Source organism: Rattus rattus, chromosome 3 (assembly GCF_011064425.1).
Source record: "Rattus rattus isolate New Zealand chromosome 3, Rrattus_CSIRO_v1, whole genome shotgun sequence".
In the NCBI taxonomy this organism is placed as follows: domain Eukaryota; kingdom Metazoa; phylum Chordata; class Mammalia; order Rodentia; family Muridae; genus Rattus; species Rattus rattus.
The window spans coordinates 120,024,645-120,033,711 of NC_046156.1; positions in this window are offsets into that span (position 1 = coordinate 120,024,645).

The following is a 9,067-nucleotide window of genomic DNA, read 5'->3' on the forward strand; positions in this document are numbered from 1 at the left end:
ATGCGGAGTATCCCAAATAGATTTTGCGTGTCTGTTTTCTAACCCTCCTTTTATTGTGATTTCAAATTTCATATACTTATGTATAGCCTGTAACAAACACTAGGCTCTAAAGGTGAAAATACGCCTGGCTCAGAGACTCTGTTCAGTGTGGAATATACCTAAGAATGTAGGCATAAAGCTTTAACACCATGGTAAGTTAATATAGGGCACTAACTAAGGTGACCCTTCTCTAGGAAGAGGATAGTAGAGTTGCTGAGGTAGTTAGGAAAGGAGGAGCTAGTGCAGTCTACACATGGGGCAGTATTATTAAAGAAGAAAACTTTGGAAAGTCAAGATGTATTCTGGAGACCACAATGTGAAATTAAAAAGGTCGAGATATTTCCATTAACAGACATTCTCATTATATAAACACACCATTTCAGAAGGGCTGCAGAGAAAGAAAGGGAGGGAAGGAAGGAGTGGAAAAGAGAAAAAGATTAACTTCATGATTTATTTAGCAAAGGACTACAGAAGTTTAGTTGAAATAAGGCAGCCACATTGAGCACTGACAGAAGTGTATTTTAATATAGCTTTTTCTTATTTCCCAAGTTTCCCAAAATAACATGTACAGCTTCTGTGTTACCATTTCTGAAGGACCTACAAAGTAACTTTTTACTGCATAAGACACATATGTATGTAGATAGGTTCGGGGTCTTGATCCTACTGTAAACTGTCAGCAGGCCTCATTCCATCTGAGGCCAAGGAAAGTGTGTATTAGGGAAGGCAGAGGCCAAATAATGCTATATCTGTTTTCATTTTCCTCTTTTTTTTTAATGATTGACCCCCTCCCAAAGTAGACATTGGTTCCTTGAGCCCAAGTCTCATGTAGCTCAGGCTCACCTTGAACTGGGGAGTTGGGGGTGATTTTCTGAACTTAGACCCTCCTGCTTGCACCTCCTGAGTGCTAGGATTATAGGTGTGAGCCACCATGTGCAGTTTATGCAGTGCTGGGTATGAAAATTAAGGCTTTGTGCATGCTAGCAAGCACTCTGCCAGCTGAATTGCACGCTCACTCTCAGAGAATTATAGTGAATTGGTAGCAAACAGTTTAGAGCTCTAGCACACCAGACAGGCTTACATATATGCTATTCTTTTTTTTCTGTTTATTTTCACTATTTTCCGTTCATCAGTAACAACTCTTGTTAGTCTGCAATGATGGCCTTATTAATAGGAAATTTGTAATTAGTTGTATTCTGAACATAGAGGTGATGAGTGTGAGATGTGGAAAGATCAGCCAGAGGAGAAGCCTTCACTTAGGAAGCCAGCGACACATTCATTACACTGGTTACACGCTTACTAACAGCACCTCCACTCTGCACTCTTATACAATAGGAAACACTCTAGATAGTGGAAAGGAGAAAGCAAAGAGAGACAGGCTCAGGGAGGTGAAAACCATCGCAGAGAGGGGGCACCAACTGTGGGAAATGAGAAGCAACCTACAGCCCCGGCAGCCAAGGCAGCAGATGGCCAATGCTGTCAGATTCCACACAACAAAGATATGGGAGTATCAGAAACACAGTGAGGCCAAAGAGGAAGGAATAAGCATTTGATTGCTTAGAAATACCAACATAGTTTATAAATGTTTTGCATTAAAGAAAACCAATTTCTCAAATAAAAGAGACATTTGTTTTAGAGTAATTTTAGGTTCACAGCAAATGTGAGTAGAAGATACAGACATTTCCCTAGTATTACATATGCATAGCCTTCCCCATCAAAATTCTCCACCAGAATGGGACATTGGTTGCAACTACGCAACTCAACAGTGACCCTCCATTGACATGTAATATCACAGATACTCCATGGTTTACCAAAGAGCAAATATCTTATGATACAAACAAATATATATGTTCTATATCATAGTAGCCTACAGAGAAGATTCACTGCCCTAAAAAGAAAAAATCCTTTATGGACTTTCTATTCTTTCCTCCCCAGAAGTCCTGCTAAAAACTTTTTACTGTCTCTATAATTTTTTCTTTTCAAGCTTATCAATAGGTAGAATAGTTCAGCCTTTTCAAATTTAGTTTTCACACACACACACACACACACACACACACACACACACACACACACACACACACACCACACCACACACACACCACACACCACACACACACACACACGTATTATCAGGTTCTTTTGGTGAGATATTCTATTGGCTAATGATACCTACCCAATCTACATCAGGGAAGCTAGTCTACTTTACTAATTGAAGTCCATTTAAATGGCACTTTCATCTGAAATTATCCTCATAGAGAAACCTAAAAAATATTTAGTCATTGATTTAGATATCCTTTAATACAGTCAAACTGACACATAACATGTTTATTCATGTGTAAAATGAATTATTTTTAATATAAATGTAAACAGCGAAATATTCTGGTAGCTGTACTCCTTTATCTTTGCTAGTCCCTGATAACCACACAGAGGAACCAATATTTATTTCGAGTTGCACTTCAATACTGGGCAGTTAATTGGTTAATAATCAAGGACCTCCACATCAAACCAGATACACTCAAACTAATAGAAGAAAAAGTGGGGAAGCATCTTGAACACATGGGCACTGGAGAACATTTCCTGAACAACACACCCATGGCTTATGCTCTAAGATCAAGAATCGACAAATGGGATCTCATAAAACTGCAAAGCTTCTGTAAGGCAAAGGACACTGTGGTTAGGACAGAACGGCAACCAACAGATTGGGAAAAGATCTTTACCAATCCTACAACAGATAGAAGGCTTATATCGAAAATACACAAAGAACTCTCGAAGTTAGACCGCAGGGAGACAAATAACCCTATTAAAAATGGGGTTCACCACAGGCCCTTCAACAGAAGAATGGATACAGAAAATGTGGTACATCTACACAATGGAATATTACTCAGCTATCAAAAACAATGACTTTATGAAATTCATAGGCAAATGGATGGAACTGGAAAATATCATCCTGAGTGAGGTAACCCAAACACAGAAAAACACACATGTATGCACTCAGTGATAAGTGGCTATTAGCTCAAATGCTTGAATTACCCTAAGATGCACAGAACACATGAAACTCAAGACGGATGACCAGAATGGGAATGCTTCACTCCTTCTTTAAAAGGGGAACAAGAATACCCTTGGCAGGGAATAGGGAGGCAAAGTTTAGAACAGAGGCAGAAGGAACACCTATTCAGAGCCTGCCCCACATGTGGCCCATACATATACAGCCACCCGATTAGACAAGATGGATGAAGCAAAGAAGTGCAGGCCGACAGGAACCGGATGTAGATCTCTCCTGAGAGACACAGCCAGAATACAGCAAATACATAGACGAATGCCAGCAGCAAACCACTGAACTGAGAACAAGACCCTTGTTGAAGGAATCTTAGAAAGGACTGAAAGAGCTTGAAGGGGCTTGAGACCCCATATGAACAACAATGCCAACCAACCAGAGCTTCCTGGGACTAAACCACTACCCAAAGACTATACATGGACTGACCCTGGGCTCCAACCTCATAGGTAGCAATGAATAGCCTAGTAAGAGCACCAGTGGAAGGGGAAGCCCTTGGTCCTGCCAAGACTGAACCCCCAGTGAACGTGATTGTTGGGGCGAGGGCGGTAATGGGGGTAGGATGGGGAGGGGAACATCCATACAGAAGGGGAAGGGGAGGGCTTAGGGGGATGTTGGCCCAGAAACCGGGAAGGGGAATAACAATTGAAATGTAAATAAGAAATACTCAAGTTAATAAAGATGGAAAAAAAAAAGAATGCATTCTGCTCTAAAACAAACAAACAAACAAACAAACAAAAAAAAAAAAAACAAAAAAAAAATGGGTTTCAGAGCTAAACAAAGAATTCACAGCTGAGGAATGCCGAATGGCTGAGAAATACCTAAAGAAATGTTCAACATCTTTAGTCATATGGGAAATGCAAATCAAAACAACCCTGAGGGGTTGGGGAGCTCTGAGATCCTGCCAAGAACACCCAACAAAGCAAGTAAAAAAAAAGAAAAAAAACAAAAAAAAAAAAAGAAGAAAAAAAAAAAAAAAAAAAACCAAACCCTGAGATTTCACCTCACACCAGTGAGAATGGCTAAAGATCAAAACTCAGGTGACAGCAAATGCTGGCAAGGATGTGGAGAAAGAGGAACACTCCTCCATTGCTGGTGGGATTGCAGACTGGTACAACTATTCTGGAAATCAGTCTGGAGGTTCCTCAGAAAATTGGACATTTCTCTACCTGAGGACCCAGCTATACCTCTCCTGGGCATATACCTAAAAGATGCTACAACATTTAACAAGGACACATGCTCCACTATGTTCATAGCAGCCTTATTTATAATAGCCAGAAGCTGGAAAGAACCCAGATGTCCTTCAACAGAGGAATGGATACAGAAAATGTGGTACATCCATATAATGAAGTACTACTCAGCTATCAAAAACAATGACTTCATGAAATTCATAGGCAAATGAATGGAACTAGAAAATATCCTGAGTGAGGTAACCCAATCACAGAAAAACACACATGGTATTCACTCATTGATAAGTGGATATTAGCCCAAATGCTCAAATTACCCAAGATGCACAGACCACATGAAACTCAGGGATGACCAAAATGCAGATGCTTCACTGCTTCTTTAAAAGGGGAACAAAAATATCCATAGGAGGGAATAGGGAGGCAAAGGTTAGAACAGAGGCAGAAGGAACACCCATTCAGAGCCTGCCCCACATGTGGCCCATATATATACAGCCACCAAAACTAGATAAGATGGATGAAGCTAAGAAGTGCATGCTGACAGGAACCGGATATAGATCCCCCCTGAGAGACACAGCCAGAACATGTCAAATACAGAGGCGAATGCCTGCAGCAAACCACTGAACCGAGAACGGGACCCTGGTTGGAGAAATTAGAGAAAGGACTGAAGGAGCTGAAAGGGCTTGAGACCCCATAAGAACAACAATGCCAAGCAACCAGAGCTTCCAGGGACTAAACCACTACCCAAAGACTATACATGGACTGACCCTGGGCTCCAACTGCATATGTAGCAGTGAATAGCCTTGTTGGGGCACCAGTGGAAGGGGAATCCCTTGGTCCTGCCAAGGTTGGACCCCCAGTGTAGGGGATTGTTGAGGGGGGAAGTGGTAATGGGGGGTGGATGGGGAGGGAAACACCCATATAGAAGAGGAGAGGGAGGGTTTAGGGGACTGATGGACAGGAAACTGGGAAAGGGAATAACATTTGAAATGTAAATAAGAAATACCCAATTTAATGAAAATGGAAGAAAAAAATATAAAGAAATACTGAAAAAAAATTCCTATGCTATTCTGGCTACCTCTTAACCCCATCCCATTGATACTTGCTTATTATTATTGATCTGGCTCTTTGGGCTTTAGATTTTTTTCCCATGTTGTCTTCCTGGACCTTCTCCTCTTTGCAGCAATCTGAAACTGACCCCCCCCCATACCTAACCCTGGCTGGTGAATATTCTACCCTATTCTCTCTTCTGCCCAGCCACTGGGTGATCAAAATTTAGTAACAAGGAAGAGAATAAATGGTAAGAATTGTTTGCATAAACTTGGAACATGGGATTCTTGACCTAAGCATTACAATGCCATGTCTGGATTGAATGTCATGTCTGCTATGAGGACAGAGAAATCAGCATTTGAATAATACCAAGATAACCTTTACACAGTGCACAAAAAATTATGCCCACATTCATGTTTTTAAAGTAGTCCAGAAAAAACATGGTTTCAGCTAACCCTCTGAATTGCACAGAATGGTAAAATGCTGCCCCCCCCAGACAATGTAAATTCTACAGTTAGTATTTTGACTCAAACATTTATTAACCTTTTCATACCTCTTTCTTCGTTTTTCAAATGGTGGAAGAGAAGACAGACTACTAATTGGTATTAATCAACCCTTAGTTTCAAGCCAGGGGTTTGGTCGTTGGTTCACACCTAAATTCCCAGAACTTGAAGCCAAGGCAACAGGAATGCTGGCTCAAGACTAGCCTGTACTTCACAGAAAGACTTATCTCAAAACAAATAAAACAAAACAAAAAGAATTCTTTAGTTCCAAACCATCAACTTATTTATGTTGGAGAACATAATGAAAAGTTTTTTATGCATGAAGAGGATAGTTAGAGAACGTCAGATTTACTATAAAACTATAATAATCAGGACAGCATTCTATAGGTACAAATGACAAGTACATATATGAAAACCTGTGCTACATCATATTGTATCAGGGAAATTCGAATGAAAACTATGAGACACCACTAAAGCTTATTAGACCAGATTCCAGAACATTGGCCATACACAAAGGTTATGATAATGTAAAACAATACCATCCTTCCCTTGTTGGTTTGAATGCTAAACAGTGCAGCCACCTGAGGTAGGCTGTAGTGCTGTCACAAACCTAAAACACTGTCATCACAAATGCCCAGGGATTACATTCAGTTTACCTTGGTTGCTGAAAATTCACACACACAAAACCCTACGCATGGATATATAGATGTTTCAATCATACTTGTCAAAAATTAGAAACTAAGGTGTCTTTCCGTGGGTGGATAAGCGATGCTATCATCAGACAATAGGACATTTATTATTCAGAATTTCCCGCCCTGTGTCTGCCTCCCACTCTCAGTAGCCAGGCCAGATGTTCACCAAGCTGGACTGGGGGGAGGGAAGCTTAGCTGGCTATTCGTGAGTCCAGTGCAGCATCTCAGCAGGCTACGAGTGTGCTGACAATGACTCTGGGATGGGTTTATTGGGGGTGGGGCATTTATGCCTCCGGGAAGGTGACCAGGGTGTCTGGGGCAAGACTTGTGTGAGCTGTGTATCATTGGCTGTGGTAGGGTTGTTGGAAGATGCTCATCCATATACTGAGGGACTGTAGGGTGTGTGTGCAGGTGCACACAGGACAGTGCACATTTATAAGGTCAAACAAGGAATGAGGCCTGATAACTGTCAGGATAATAAATTTTTACTAGGGTTGATGCTGGGGGAGCTGGCTTAATGGCACCAGATAAAGATGGGGGAGGTAGTCAACTCCTCCTGTCCTCATATTTGAGACATCTGAGGGTTGAAGCTCCCTTGGTCCTTCCTTTATAACCCTGTGCCACTATGGTCTTACGAACATTAAGGAGAAATTAGTCACTAAACCATAAAACAACCCGAGGAAACTTAAAATATATATGAATGAGTGAAAGAAGCAAATTTGAAAAGACTACATACTGAATTGTCCCAATTGATGATAATCTCGAAAAGAAAAAGAAAACTACAGAGACAATAAAAAGTTTGATCATCAGGACTACTGGGGAGGGAAGGAAGAATAGACAAACCACAGAACAATTTTTTAAGGGCAGTGAAACTGTCCTGTAGGCTACTATGATGGTGTCCTCCAACCCATTGAGAGCTTGCAAGGGAAACAAGGCAGAGGAGAAAGGAATTCGTGTTGTGTTTTCCTTGCTACAATGCTTGAACTGGGACATCTAATTTCATCTCCTCCTCCCCTCAGAGTAGAATTTAAATCATTGACTGATTATTCGCCGGCCTAGCTTTTCTGGGTCTAGAGCTTGTAGATTTCATATTATAGGTTCCTCAATCCCTTGAATCTGTCATAGTTGTTTATTATATGAGGTAGCTTTTCCTTTTATATAGTATATGTGTGTGTGTGTGTGTGTGTGTGCGCGTGTGCGTGTGTGTGTGCATGTGTGTGTGTGTGTATTATTCTATTCCCCTGTTTAATTATATGTGAATGTCTGAAGATATGTCTAAGTCTTTCTCCCAGTAATTGGCCATTTGACTTCATTGTTAAGCATAGGGTGCAAGTGTTGGGAATACTGTTGTGCTGTGTAGTGTTTGACACTCAATTCAAAGTCATTCTGGAGTGACTCAAGGAAGAGTGAGGACTACTAAGGAGAAAATAATCACCTAATCACCTTGTTCATTATCAGCCTCAAACACTCATTGCTATTGTTAGCAGAGTACCTCCAGCTACAAGCCATATGGTAAAGGTTGGTACAGCTTCATCCCAACAATCCTTATTTGAATGGATGCTAACAGTTCTCAAGAAAGGAAACTTTGCCAGTTTAATCCACTTGAGGGTGCTCTAGGATCACTATAGTAACAAACTGTGTTCATGTCTGGAAACACACACACACACACACTCACACACACACACACACACACACACACACAAAACCACAGAGCAACAAAGTATATATTCAGGGATGGGGATCTATGACTTATGTCAAGACAACCGTCTTTAACATTGTCTCCATCTTTTAGTGAGTGGTAAACATTTTGTAGGTATTATTTTCATGAAAACAAGTTCCTAATCTATTGATCTATTGTTCATCGTTGATTACCTTAGGATTTTTGAGATTTTAGGGCAATTATTTTTGTTTTTTTCCCTACAGTAATATTCTCTAGTTTTTGTTTTAATATAGGCTAAATAATTCTGAGCAGATCCAGAATATGCATAGCTCCAGGGCAAGGGATCATAATACTGGCGTGTTTATGTCATGACTTCCAGGTAGTACATGTAACACTCCTGGAGAGGCACAAGGAATAGCATTTCTGGAGATGTACAGTGCTTGGCTATATGAAGTGACTCTCTGTAGTCCTTTATAACTTAGTCCCTGTATGATATATATTGCACTCTTGGAAATGGAGTGTTTGACTGCATGGAGTGACCACCTGAAGTCTCGGTCTCAGCCGGTATCTCTTCCATGTTTTCATTTGTTTATATGAAGGATTAGAAAATAAAAGGAAAGTACTCAAAATAAGTCCACCATTTTTGTCGAGAGAAGTTGAAAGATGTGTTCACTACTGTTGTGGATTGTGGGTTAGTGTTGTGGTTAGTGTGATTCTTATGTTTTGTGTTTTTTTTTTTTTAGCTTTTAACAAAGAACACGGATAGTAAAATGATAAATAGAGTTAGATGATTGTTGCTTACAATCATTTTAAATTCAAATTTACACTCTGGTGATCATCTTTCTTACTAGGATATTTGGAAGCACCAATCTTCTGCCTCTGTTTTGTGG